General features: G+C 40.3%; 1 pseudogene; it reads left to right on the top strand.

Annotated features, from left to right (window-relative positions):
- Nucleotides 1–10,315: 10,315 nt before the first annotated feature.
- LOC138846661 (vomeronasal type-1 receptor 4-like) lies at nucleotides 10,316–11,259 on the top strand (annotated as a pseudogene).
- The last annotated feature ends 3,776 nt before the right edge of the window (nucleotides 11,260–15,035 follow it).

Here is a 15,035-nt window from a genome sequence, read left to right as displayed (position 1 = left end):
AGCATGATGTGTTCCAGATTCCTCCATTTTGTTGCAAATGACTGGATTTCGTTGTTTCTTACTGCGGTATAGTATTCTAAAGAATACATATCCCATAATTTCTTTATCCAGTCTACCATTGATGGGCATTTAGGTTGGTTCCAGGTCTTGGCTATTGTGAATTGTGCTGCAATAAACATTAGGGTGCAGACCTCTTTTTTGTTTGCCAATTTAAACTCCTTTGGGTAAATTCCAAGGAGTGGGATGGCTGGGTCGAACGGTAGGGTTATATTCAGGTTTCTGAGGAATCTCCAGACTGATTTCCATAGTGGCTTGACCAGTTTGCATTCCCACCAACAGTGGGTTAGTGTCCCTTTTTCCCCACATCCTCGCCAGCATCTGTTGTTGGTAGATTTCTGTATGTGAGCCATTCTAACCGGGGTGAGGTGAAACCTCATTGTGGTTTTGATTTGCATTTCCCTGATTGCTAGTGACCTTGAACATTTTTTCATGTGCCTGTTGGCCATTTGGATTTCCTCTTTTGAAAAATGTCTATTGAAGTCCTTGGCCCATCTCTTAAGTGGGTTGTTGGTTTTGTTTTTGTGGAGTTTCTTGATCTCTTTGTAGATTCTGGTTATTAACCCTTTATCTGTTGCATAGTTTGCAAATATTTTTTCCCATTCTGTTGGTTGTCTCTTCACTCTCCTGACTGTTTCTTTTGCAGTACAGAAACTTCTCAATTTGATGCAATCCCAATAGTTGATTTTGGCTTTGACTGTCTGTGCCTCCCGGGTCTTTTCCAGAAATTCTTTGCCTGTGCCAATATCTTGAAGGGTTTCTCCAATGTTCTCTAATAACTTAATGGTGTCAGGACGTAGATTTAGGTCTTTAATCCATGTTGAGTGGATTTTTGTGTAAGGTGTAAGGTAGGGGTCTTGCTTCATGCTTCTGCACGTGGAAATCCAGTTTTCCCAGCACCATTTATTGAATAGACTGTCCTTGCTCCAGGAATTAGTTTTAGATCCTTGATCAAATATAAGTTGGCTGTAGGTGTTTGGATTGATTTCTGGTGTTTCAATTCTGTTCCATTGGTCTATCCATCTGTTTCTGTACCAGTACCATGCTGTTTTGATTACAACTGCCCTGTGGTATGTCCTTAAGTCTGGTATTGTGATGCCTCCGGCTTTGTTTTTATTGTACAAGATTGCTTTAGCTATTCGAGGTCTCTTGTGCCTCCATATGAATTTCAGCATCATTTTTTCTAGATCTGCGAAGAATGTCTTTGGTATCTTGATTGGGATTGCATTGAATCTATAAATTGCTTTTGGGAGAATGGACATTTTGATGATGTTGATTCTTCCAATCCATGAGCATGGAAGATTTTTCCATTTTTTGGTATCCTCTTCTATTTCTTTCTTTAAGATTTTGTAATTCTCATCGTAGAGATCTTTAACGTCCTTGGTTAAGTTTATTCCAAGGTATTTGATTGTTTTTGTAGCTATTGTGAATGGGATTGATCTTAGCAGTTCTTTCTCAGTCATGGCATTACTTGTGTATACAAAGGCTGTTGATTTTTGTGCATTGATTTTATATCCTGCCACTTTGCCAAACTCCTCTATGAGTTCCAATAGTCTCTTAGTAGAGCTCTTTGGATCCTCTAAGTAAAGAATCATATCGTCTGCAAAGAGGGATAGTTTGACTTCTTCCTTCTTGATTTGTATTCCTTTGATTTCTTTTTCTTGTCTGATGGCTCTGGCTAAAACTTCCAGAACTATGTTAAATAGCAGTGGTGAGAGTGGGCATCCCTGCCTGGTGCCAGATTTCAGTGGAAATGCTTCCAACTTTTCCCCATTCAATAGGATGCTGGCTGTGGGTTTTTTATAAATTGCTTTGATTATATTGAGGAATGTTCCTTCTATACCCAATTTGCTTAGAGTTTTCATCATGAAAGGGTGTTGAATTTTATCAAATGCTTTCTCTGCATCAATTGAGATAACCATATGGTTTTTCTTCTGCAGTCTGTTAATGTGGTGAATCACATTGATTGATTTGCGAATGTTGAACCATCCCTGCATACCAGGGATGAATCCCACTTGGTCTGGGTGGATGATTTTCCTGATGTGTTGTTGTATTCTATTGGCCAGAATTTTATTGAGGATTTTTGCATCTATGTTCATCAGGGATATTGGTCTGTAATTTTCTTTCAGTGCTGCATCTTTCTCTGGCTTAGGGATTAAGGTGATGCTGGCTTCATAGAAAGAATTTGGGAGGATTCCCTCTTCTTCGATTGTTCTGAATAGTTTGAGAAGAAATGGGATTAGTTCTTCTTTAAATGTCTGGTAGAATTCAGCAGTGAATCCATCTGGTCCTGGGCTTTTCTTTGTTGGGAGGGCCTTTATTACTGTTTCAATTTCTGTTTCAGTTATGGGTCTATTTAGGTTTTTGATGTCTTCCTGGTTCAATTTAGGTAGGTTGCATGTGTCCAGGAATCTATCCATTTCTGATAGGTTTTCCTGTTTGCTGGCATACAGGTCCTTGTAGTAATTTCTGATGATTCTTTTTATTTCTGTGGTGTCTGTTGTTACGTTTCCTTTTTCATCTCTGATTTTATTGATTTGGGTCTTTTCTCTTCTTTTTTTAGTTAGTTGGGCCAATGGGGTGTCAATTTTGTTTATTTTTTCAAAAAACCAGCTTCTTGCTTGGCTGATTTTTTGTAATGTTTTTTTGGATTCAATCCTGTTAATTTCTTCTCTGGTTTTAATTATTTCTCTTCTCCTACTAGATTTGGGTCTGGTTTGCTGCAGTTTTTCTAGGTCCTTGAGGTGCGCTGAAAGCTCATTTATTTGGTACCTTTCCAATTTCTTGATATAGGCACCTATTGCTATAAATTTGCCTCTCAATACTGCTTTTGCTGTATCCCATAAGTTTTGATATGTTGTGTTGTTGTCTTCATTTACTTCCAGAAAGTTTTTGATTTCTCTTTTGATTTCTTGAATGACCCAGTGTTCATTCAGGAGCATGTTGTTCAGTCTCCATGTGTTTGCATACTTTCTGGGGTTTCCTGAGTTGCTAATTTCCAGCTTCATCCCGCTGTGGTCTGAGAAGCTGCATGGTATGATTCTAATTCTTTTAAATTTGCTGAGACTTGCTTTATGGCCTAGTATGTGATCAATCCTAGAGAAGGTTCCATGCGCTGCTGAGAAGAATGTGAAGTCTGTAGATGTAGGGTTGAAAGTTCTGTAGATATCTGTTAGATCCATTTGGGCAATAGTGTCAATTAAATCTGCTGTTTCCTTGTTGATCTTCTGTCCGGATGATCTGTCTATTTCTGAGAGTGGAGTATTGAAGTCCCCCAGTACTATTGTATTGGAATCTAAATCTCCCTTTAAGTCCCTTAACATATCTTTTAAATAGACCGGTACCCTGTAATTAGGTGCATATACATTTATAATAGTTACATCTTCCTGTTGAATTGAACCCTTAATCATTATATAGTGTCCCTCTTTGTCTCTCTTAACAGTTTTTGTATTAAAGTTTATTTCATCTGATATTAATATGGCTACACCTACAGAAATCTACCAACAACAGATGCTGGCGAGGATGTGGGGAAAAAGGGACACTAACCCACTGTTGGTGGGAATGCAAACTGGTCAAGCCACTATGGAAATCAGTCTGGAGATTCCTCAGAAACCTGAATATAACCCTACCGTTCGACCCAGCCATCCCACTCCTTGGAATTTACCCAAAGGAGTTTAAATTGATAAAGAAAAAAGCGGTCTGCACCCTAATGTTTATTGCAGCACAATTCACAATAGCCAAGACCTGGAACCAACCTAAATGCCCATCAATGGTAGACTGGATAAAGAAATTATGGGATATGTATTCTTTAGAATACTATACCGCAGTAAGAAACAACGAAATCCAGTCATTTGCAACAAAATGGAGGAATCTGGAACACATCATGCTGAGTGAAGTAAGCCAGTCCCAAAGGGACAAATACCATATTCTCCCTGATCGGTGACAACTGACTGAACACCAAAAAGGAAACCTCCTGAAGTGAAATGGACACTATGAGAAATGGTGACTTGATCAGCATAGCCCTGACTGCTAATGGACAACTTAATACATTATCCCTCATAGTATTTTTTTTTTTGTCTGTTCTACTTAATATGACTGGTTTAATTCTGTAATTATCACACAGTTATTCTTAAGTGTTGAAAATTAACTGAAATGTGATCCCTGTTAAACATAAAAGTGGGAATAAGAGAGGGAAGAGATGTATAATTTGGGGCATGCTCGGGCTGACTTGCCCCAATTGGTAGAGTTGGAAACATACCAGGGGATTCCAATTCAATCCCATCAAGGTGGCATGTGCCAATGCCATCTCACTATTCCAAGTGATCAATTTCAGTTCACAATTGATCATAATGAAAGGACTAAGAGTCAAAGGGAGCACATAAACAAGTCTAGTATCTGCTAACACTAACCGATAGAATAAATAAAGGGGAGAGTGGTCCAACATGGGAAGTGAGATACTCAGCAGACTCATAGAATGGCGGATGTCCTAAATAGCACTCTGGCCTCAGAATCAGCCCTAAAGGCACTCGGATCTGGCTGAAAAGCCCATGAGAGTATTTCAGGCATGGAAAGCCAAGACACTCTGGCAAAAAGATCTCTGTGAGTGAGATCCCAGTGGAAAGAACAGGTCTTCAAAGAGGGAGGTGCCTTTCTCTGAAGGGAGGAGAGAACCTCCACTTTGACTATGACCTTGTCTAAACAAGATAAGAGTCGGAGAACTCAAGGGGCTTCCATAGCCTTGGAAACTCATGACTGGTGCATAGGGAGATTACTGATGCCATATACAGGAGTGTCAATTTGTAAAGTCAACAACAGGAGTCACTGTGCACTTACTCCTCATGTAGGATCTCTGTCCTTAATGTGCTGTACACTGAGGCTTAATGCTATAACGAGTACTCAAACAGTATATTTCACTTTGTGTTTCTATGGGGGTGCAAACGATTGAAATCTTTACTTAATGTACACTAAACTGATCTTCTGTAAAAAAAAAAAAGAAATTATCAATTCCCAACTTGACTCTCACTGGGATTAAACATGACAATAGGTCTGATTTGATTTCATCATCATTTAAAAAAAATCATCTATTATTTTTCACTTTATGTTTCTGTGTGGGAACAAACTGTTGAAATCCTTACTTAAGGTATACTAAGCTGATCTTCTGTATATTAAGATAATCGAAAATGAATCTTGATGTGAATGGAAGGGGAGAGGGAGTGGGAAAGGGGAGGGTTGTGGGTCGGAGGGACGGTATGGGGGGGAAAGCCATTGTAACCCATGAGTCGTACTTTGGAAATTTATATTCATTAAATAAAAGATAAAAAAAATTAATAAATGTTTAAAAAGAATACCAATAACTTTCCATAAGATATCAATAGGGTTGATAAAGACAAAAACAGAACGTCATAGAAAATAATCATAACTTGGAAAGCGAAAATAAAGTCAGACATCAGATCTTGACCAATAAAATTAAGAAACCTCTGGTGAGACATGATTGCCACCAGCTGCGTGGAGACGAACTTCTGATGACGTGTGTTGTCCTAAAGTTTACTTTCTGACATTCAGCTTGGGAAAACGCCACCCCAGACACTGACATTCCACTGTGCATGATTCATTTTGCATCTGGGAGGGTGATTTGGGACTCTCCCAGGGCCTTCAAAGTGACAGTGATAAACAAGGTGGTGGAGGCAGCAGGTGATAAGGTGGCCAGTGTCCACCAGGAGGAGACGTCCCACCAGCCTGGGCCTGATCCATAGTCAGTGCCGGGCAGCCCCAGCCTGTGCAGGATGCCCCAAGTAAAGACCCTGCACCCCCAGCCTGTGGTAGGAGGATGCGAGGTCTCTCCCACCTGATCACACCAGGTCCCTTTTAATGTCTTCATGTTCATCCTCCCAGCATTTTTCTGTGGAGTTTAGCTGTATGTTCCTATTTTTGTTACCACTATGTTTCTTGTCACCCCTCCATTTGTTTTCACTCCTTCATTCTCTTCTTTCTCAGTCTCTGAACCTCTCCAGATCCCTCACTGCCTCCATCCACTGAGTTCTTTGCTTCTGCCCTATGCTCTGCTCTTTGCTTCAGTACCCACCTGGATGTTTATGACACTGGAATGAATGTGCCTCTAATTTCATGTCATAATTTTTATGTTAATGTTATATTTTTATAGCATTATTCCATTTTAAGTTATTACTTGTTTCAAATTAATATATACACCTTTTTATTTAAAAAGGCTTCAGTCACACTTAGATCAATTGATATCATTTCTAGTTAGAGGTTTTTTATCTTATATTAACTATTACGTTTTCATATATCTGTTGTGTAATTTAAAGTGTCAGACTTTAAATTTTTAGAAATGTAAATGTTCTTATACAGACTTTGCTTTCAGTAACCTTGAAAGTTCCTCAAATCATTTAAATAATTTAGTCAATGTCTCTATGAATATCTTTCTTAAAGCAATTACTCAGTGGTAAAAGACTGTTAATTTCTTTGTTGATATTAATGTTATTCTCTTTTTAAAATAGACCCTTGCAAACGTGTGATGAATAAATGTGGCAAAAGATATTTTTACTCATATCCAACCTCAAATCAAGGATTTTCAATACATAATCCTTATATGTTAGCATTGACATTGCAGATCTTTTATCATGTAATGCTAAGCCTTTCTTTTTGCTCTGTTATATAAACATTAACCATTTTTCTCCTCTATTACAGCTGTGGTTGATCTTACACATATCTTCATAATGTTAACCTTATCCTACCCTTTTTTCTTTATTCTGCTCCATGGTATAATGTAGGAGAAAGCATTTTCACACTTTCTTTACAGAAATTAAAATATCTTATTGAAGTTGTATAAACACACATCTAATCTGCTGAAGTTAAATGACAATCACCTCACCAAATGCTTAAGGGAATTGTCACATACTGAGAAAATTCGAGTTTCAACTTCTGTGTAATATTGATAATAGCAAAAGATCTGGAGTTGAAAGTTTTCAAAAAGAAGATGTGGAAACCAATGGGAAGCTTCAGAAGTCTTAGTGGTTTCTGAACCTCAGTTTGTTCAGTAAAATGATTCCCACCTTACCTTTCCAATTGGGTAATTCTCTTGACCTTTGGTAGACTCATTTTGGAGAGCACTGATTCACTTTATAATGAATTTGTGTAGGTTATTCTCCATTTGACGGATGGAGTAGGTAGTCCCATCTCTGTACATTAAGACTTGATTTATTAGCTGTTGCTGTCAGTGTTGTGCTCATTACATTATGTGATGCAGGGAATGCTCTTTTTCTGTCCATAGGAAGAGTCTTTAGACATTGTTTATTCCTCAGCATTGAGGCAATCATTGGGATTCTTGGTGGAATGATATTTTTTCCTGCAACTCACTTTCATCCCGGGGAACTTTGCACATTGGTGACTTTCTTTAATTCTAATGTATTTTTGGTGAGTCATGTTTTCTGGGGATTTGCCCATATGTCTCAACCTTCCAAATTTATTGGAATAGTCACAATATCATCTTTTAAAAGTATTATTAACTTCTCAGCTTTGATTTTAACATTTTAAGTCAGATATTATTGGTGTCTTCTCTTTAGGAAGTGCTGCCATCTCTCTAGAGATTTAGTAATTTTGTTATTCCTCAGAATAACTGCATTTTGAATTTATGTTTCCATAATGCATTACACAATACTTAAAGGTTTTTTCACTTTGTTCTTACTAAGAAATTTTTTTGGAATTTAGTGAAACATCAGTGATAATTTCTTTTTTAGAATTCATTATAATTCTGCTATGATAAATTATTCTGTTCAGTTAAACTCTTGCACTTTGCTCTCATTCGGTTCAGTGTTTGCCATATGGCTGCATGTTCTAGTGAAAATGGAGGTTGGGATTTGATAGAGACGCATGTGTTGGTCAAGGCATTAGGTGCAGAGGATGAACTGAGCTGCTCAACTTCCTGGTTGTCTGACTCCCCCTTTACTTGGTGGTTCTGAAATTGCATTGCCTTTGTTATGTGTCTTACTACAGTGGTGGATTCCTCTCCATGTTCTGATCCTTTCATGTGTTTGGACGTTCAGTGTTGATTCTCACAGATTTACAACCTTCATTATTGCGATGTGCACTTCATTATATCCAGCTCTTTTGTTCCATAAATGTTTGTTTTCCAGTGTTATTTGGCATGCACTTGCTTTCTGTTGCTTAGTTTGTATTTTGTTATCTTCCTTTATTTTGGATTTTGTCTTTCTTCTTTATTGGACTTGTTTCTTTTACACACGTTGCAATTATCTTGAAGCTTCATGTATCTAATGTTTAATGGACACACCTTATGTTTGGAAGTCAAAATTGGCCCTATGTATCATGCCCCATCCAATCACTTTTGGATTGTGCATTGTATTTGTATGGATGCATTGGACAGCACATACTTGGGATGTGGTTTTTTGACTCTTGCATTCTCTGCTTTTACATTGTGATTTAGACTGTTTTCAGCTTTGTGGTGGTATAATTGGTAGATGATAGCCTATTTGATAGCTAACGTATTGGGATGATTTGACATACATTTGATATGAGTGCTACAACTAAGTTCATTAGCATACCAGTCACCTTCCATAGAAACCTTATGTGTTGGGGAGAGCATTGTAAGAGCTATGTTGTGAGCAAATATCAATGATATAGTACATTATTATCAAGTATATTCCACTCATATTGCAGCAGCTATCCAGAAAGTATTCATCTTCTGACTGCAAGGTTGTACCCTTTCACTAACATCTCCCTCCCCTACCTTATCACTCCTGAGAATCATCTTTCCTCTGTTTCTCAAACTTTGATCTTTTATAGTCCATATAGAAGTGACATCATAACTAGAAATCTATATAGAAAAGAAAGGTAATGTGTGCACAATAAAGACAATTGAGATAGTAAGTCTCTGAGAGAATGATATAGGCAACAACTCCAAAAATCAACAAACACAGATATTAAAGATATTAATTTAGAAGTCAGCCTCAGTGACTGTCATACCATTCCTGTTCTCACTATTTGTGAACCAACTCACTCTGTTTCCCCTAAAAGTGTTCAAAATATGTTTGGGCCAAAATGTTTATCTTACATGTGTTGCAGGGAGCGCAACTCAGTGATGATTTGAAACTGGGCTCATCAACTGTCATGTGACTTCTTTTTGGGGCCCAAAAGTTTTGTGGTATGGGCTATCCTGTGCATTTTGGGAAATTTAGTGCATGGTGGGAAATTTAACAGCAATCTTTTATTTATTTATTTATTTTTTTGGCAGGCAGAGTGGAGAATGAGAGAGAGAGACAGAGAGAAAGGTCTTCCTTTTGCCGTTGGTTCACCCTCCAATGGCTGCTGCGGCCAGCGCACTGCGGCCAGCACACTGTGTTGATCCGATGGCAGGAGCCAGGTACTTATCCTGGTCTCCCATGGGGTGCAGGGCCCAAGCACTTGGGCCATCCTCCACTGCACTCCCTGGCCACAGCAGAGAGCTGGCCTGGAAGGGGGGCAACCAGGACAGAATCCGGTGCCCCGACCGGGACTAGAACCCGGTGTGCCGGCGCCGCAAGGCGGAGGATTAGCTGAGTGAGTTGCAGCGCTGGCCTTAACAGCAATCTTGGCCTCTACCCACTGTGTGACAGGAGCTCTGCACCACGTGTGAGACCAAATATGTCTCCAAACACTGTTGGTTGGATGAGGGGAGGAAAAAAAGCTCCACTTGAAAACTCCATGCTACTTCCTTCTGTATTTTAAAAATGAATTACATATTCAGAGTGTCATAATATGTGGGTGGTTAAATGTTTTCTGTCTTGAAAGAATTGTGTCTGCAATCTAAATTGTAAAAAAGAAGTTCAGATATTCATAGTACTGTACATGTATCAGAAATGCAGTGTTCTTTAGAAAGGATAGGATAGACACATATCATCAGAGGTAAGAAGCAATCTAATACTCTGAAGAAAAAAATAACTTTTAATGTAATTTGTCATTCACAGATAACAACATGCCCTAATGGGAATGTAGGATGTGAGCATCCCGGTTCTCCTTCTTCATATCAGTTATTTCAGTAGTCTGAGGTTCAAACACTGCCCACTATTCTATTTCTGGAAGTGGCACAGCCATGTCTGAAATAGAAAATTTGACCATTTGTCCTCCCTCCCTGACACTGAACTGTCAGTCTTCACATTCTTCAAACATTCCTTGTTAAAAACATCATGTCGCAGTACAATCTATTTATTTTTCAGTGGATGCAACCTTACCTAACTGAAACATTGACATGTTTCCAGGTGACACAATTTTGAGCTTCTTTCTCATAGCTCAGATTTCTATTGGTGTCATGGCCAATTCATTTCTCTTCATGATCTATATCTATGCCTTCCTAATCAAGCCTCAGCTGAAGAAGCCCATAGATTCCATTTTCATGCACCTGACAGTGGTCAATATTATAACCATCGTGTTCCAGTCAATACCAGACATAGTGTCATCCTTTGGAGTCAAACGTTTCTTAGATAATGTTGGCTGTCAAAGTTTTTTTTACATCTACAGAGTCACCCGGGGTCTCTCCATCTGCACCACCTCTCTCCTGAGTGTATTTCAAGCCATCACTATCAGTCCCAGTCATTCTAAATGGGCAAGGCTGAAATCTAAGTTGTCTACCTGGATTTTCCCCTCTTTCCTAATCTTCTGGATCATCAACATGCTGATCTACATCCACATCATTGAAACTCTAAGAGCCAAATGGAATTTCACTGTCGTTGGTCATGGGTTTGTTCATGCGTACTGTCAAACCAGGCAGTCTGGAGATCGCCATTCAGGGTCATTTGTAAGTGTCATGTTGACTCGTGATTTCCTGTTCATGGCACCAATGATCGTGTCCAGCCTCTACATGGTGGGGCTCCTCTACAGACACCACAGGAGAGCCCGGCACATCCATAGCTGTGTCCTTTCCAGGCAGACGTCTCCAGAAAACAGAGCCACCCACACTATCCTTTTGCTAGCATTTTGTTTTGTGTTCTTTTACTGTTGCAACAACTTTGTGTACATTTATGCATTTTATAGACCCGAGAAAGACTCAAGATTGGAGGACATTAATGGAATATTATCATCATGCTACCCAACATTCTGCCCATTTTTGCTGATGAAAAATACCAAAAATATTCCCAAATTGACTTCTTGCCTTTAATGAGAATGCCTTTTTCTGCAAGAGCTTTCCTTGGTTGATGTGACATCATTTACTCCAGAGGAGTCTATAAAGATTTTATCAGGAAACAAAGGCAGGTGACCATGGACCTAATCTCACTTGAAGTATTCGGCTCATTTAAAAAACACATTTCAAAAATGTTAAATTGAATCAATATATAAATTTTCAAACCGTGTACATGTTTAAGTTATGCTGTGGGTGTAATTAATGTATTGTCTATTATTAAAGCTAGTTACTTCTGCTTTTAATGCACCTACTGTAAAATGCAGAATTGTATTTGGCATTTGCCTCAGATTTGTTCAGCTGTGCTGCTCCTAAGAACTTCCTTCTTCACTTACAAAATTTTAACACCCAGGTCTCATTTTTCAGGGACTTGGATAGTTGCTGGCTGTGTATCAAGTGACCTCAGGAGATAAAACACAGGAATTCCTAAAGAATGGGATGCAGGAAAAATAGATGGCCCTGTGTAAAGAGCTCAGAAAACAGAGGTGATGAAGATGGGAAATCTAGGAGGTTCATTGTTTAACAATGAAATGCAGGGGTGTCCCCCAGCATGTGCATAAATCCTTCCATCAAGATCCCCTCCCCTTCTCATGCTCATATCTGTGTTATTAGGATCCAGTCCCTTGTGCTGTCCAGGTGTTGTGTGCTGCAGTTAAATACCCACCAGCAATGGCCTGAGGCTTTCCCAGTGGTTGGGTTGTAGAGACTTTCAGTGTATTTACTTCATAAAACCTTTTTAATCAATGTAATTTTTTCCCAATTTCATCTTCCCTATCTTACAGTCTCTAACCCACTTAACTTGTTGTTCCGTTCTGTTCCTCAGGGACATCAACACGTGCTCTGCAGCTTGAATCCTAGCACATGTCTTTGTCCCCAAGGCTGATGGATTTCACCTCACATTTCCCTTAGATTCCGAGGGTTGGATCCCTGTCTTTCAGGAGCTCACAGTTCCACTCTCTTCGGTTTTCTGTGATTCCAACCCATTATCTAACTCCAGAAAGAGGCTCTTCCTGTGAAGAAACTCTGTTCATTACAGGAGCTCATAAAATTTGTGCTTTATCCTGCTGTGTCAGGGTGACATTTGGAAATACCCCTCAGCGACCTTCAACTAAGAACTGGTCCATCGCTTAGTGGTGGTCTGTCTTCCACCATTGCCTCTTTCGGCTCCGGGATTTCTCTGGTCCTGAGCAGATGTGGCTGCCTCCTGGACGGCTCTCCACGTCCCCCTCTGCCCTCGTCATGGTTTCATTCCCTTGATCAGTGCAGTTTGAAATAGACTTTTCCTCTAATTACCAAATCCAATTCCTGTTTTGTGGCCAGCTGTCTTCTCCTTCAGAAGTAGTTTTGAATGTTGAAGTTCAGCAAATTCTCCGCAATTTCCTGTTCCACGGATTTTGGAGTGGACCCCCATGCACCAGCACCCAGATCCAGAAGCGGAACAGTGCCGCTTCCTCCATCCCTCACGACCCCCCTCCCCCGTCTCCACCGCGCCCCGTCCTTGTCTGGTCTTGTGTTGTTGCCCGTTCATCCATGAGGCGCTCTTGCGTGTCCTGCGTCCTCTCGGAGGTGGTCTGTGTAAGAGCGCCTCTGTCATGGGTCTGTGTAGGCTGTAAGAGAGTTGCGGGGTCTCCTGCTCAGGCACTTGGCCACTCAGAGGCGACATTGCAACTCTGGTCTGCTGGCTGGTGCTCAGGCCGCGGAGCCGCTCAGGAAGCACCGCCCTGAGGTCGCGGGGAAGTGACCTCATAGACAGAGCCCGGGTGCAGAGGCTTCTGGGCCCTGTGCTGAGGCGGCCGGGAAGTCCTCTCTGTTACCAGGTTTGATGAGTCCTTCTCTACAGCTTGGTGGAAACAATAAACATCCTACACAGGTATTTACCCTAGAAAGCCAACATTCACAAGAATTCCCTTTGAGAGAAACTGTCCCCAACATTTCCTCCAGGTTCCTTGCTGTGGCCTGCCTGAGCCCTGCCTGGACCATTTGGGAAGGGAACCAGCTGATGAAAGCTCTGCTCTCTCTCTCTGCCTCTTCCTCTCTGTAACTGTAACTTTCAAATAAATAAAATCTTTTAAAAGAAATGTAATAAGGCCACAATTCCAGTGGAGTGTAAACACGGGCTGAAACTCACAATCATATCCCAGGGTGACCACTTCATTCCTAACAGTTTTTTGTATTAATATTAGCTGTCACTTATCAGATGTTGTCTTAATACAAATTTTGTATTTCTATGTGCATATTAAGAAGATTTTTATAAATTGTTTAAATTCATAGAATGATTAATAATGGAAAAGTTGCAAAGCACAGTGGGAATCTTATCAGCGTACTTTATTCGTTAACGTAAATACAATGCAGAACAACAGTGGGGTGTCAAACATGTGAGGAAGACATTTAACACCCTTGACCTACCTGCATAGAACAGTAATTCCCACAATTATGCAAAATCCTCATGTTTCTTTCCCTGCACAGTCGAGGCACTTGGAAAAAGCAATTGTGTAGTGAATACACAGTGAGTGTTTACAGGAGTCAAGAGTTTAATTCATCTAGACACGTGTGATCTGTGTATAGTCATAATAAGTACAAGACTAGAAGTAAATTATTTTTTTAAAAAAGACTTCATTAGGGGGCTGGCACTGTGCGCAGTGGGTTAATGCCCTGACCTGAAGTGCTGGCATCTCATATGGGCACCGGTTCAAGTTCTGGCTGCTCCACTTCCAATCCCGCTCTCTGCTATGGCCTGGGAAAGCAGTAAAAGATGGCCCAAGTCCTTGGGCCCCTGCACCTGTGTGTGAGATCTGCAAGAAGATCCTGGTTCCCGGCTTCAGACTGGCGCAGCTCCAGCTTTTGCAGCCAATTTGGGAGTGAACCAGCGGATGGAAGACTCTCTCTCTCTCTCTCTCTCTCTCTCTCTCTCCCTTTCTCCCCTCTCTGTAACTCAAATACATAAAACTTTAAAAAATTAAAAAAGATTTATTTGAAATGCAGAATTACAGAGAGACAGAGGAAGAGAGTGAAAGGTCTTCCAGCTGATAGTTTCCTCCCCAAATGGACCCAAAGGCTAGGGATTTGTCTTTCTGAAACCAGGAGCTTTTTCTACATCTCCCAAGTGGGTGCAGTGGCACAAGCACTTGGTCCATTTTCTGTTGTTTCCCCAGTCACATCAGCAGGGAACTGGACTGGAAATGGAGCATTCGTGACAAATAAGCACCCATAGAGGATGTTGACACCACAGACGTCAACTTTATCTGCTACACAACATGCCAGCCCCCAAATAAATATTGAATAAGAAAGAGTACTCATAGACCTTATCCATATACATTCAACCTAAGAATATTATTTGTAAATAACAGAGAAAAGTGAACTAAAATTCCTTCCTATAAAGTCAATTATGTAAATAAGTGTGTGGATTGAATGAGCACCTTATAAGAAAACAATGATACTAGAACAAGTACAGCAGGGACCAGTAATAGGCAGCAGGTTAACCTCCTGCTTGTAAGCCACCCCGCCCGTGGAGTGTCAGCTGCCCCACGGTCCAAGCAGCTTCCTTATGGGGTGCCTAAGAAAGCAGCACCTGGGCCCAAGCAGTTTCACAAATGGGATTCCTGGCTCCTGGCTTCAGTGTGGACCAGCCTCAGGCATTTTGACAATTTGGGGAAATAACCATCAGATAGAAGGTATTCTCTCTCTGTCTCTCTGTCTCATTTTGCCTTTCAAATAAGGCACACTTAACTCTATTAGGCCTTTGGGCCCCCCTCACCAAGATGACCATTATGTTTAGTAACACTAGATTACCAGA

The sequence above is a fragment of the Oryctolagus cuniculus genome, chromosome 18, assembly GCF_051225735.1.
Source record: "Oryctolagus cuniculus isolate XC-2025 breed Fujian yellow rabbit chromosome 18, ASM5122573v1, whole genome shotgun sequence".
Taxonomy (NCBI): Eukaryota; Metazoa; Chordata; class Mammalia; order Lagomorpha; family Leporidae; genus Oryctolagus; species Oryctolagus cuniculus.
Note: the sequence above shows the minus strand (reverse complement) of the source record. Positions and strands in the feature narration are given on the sequence as shown.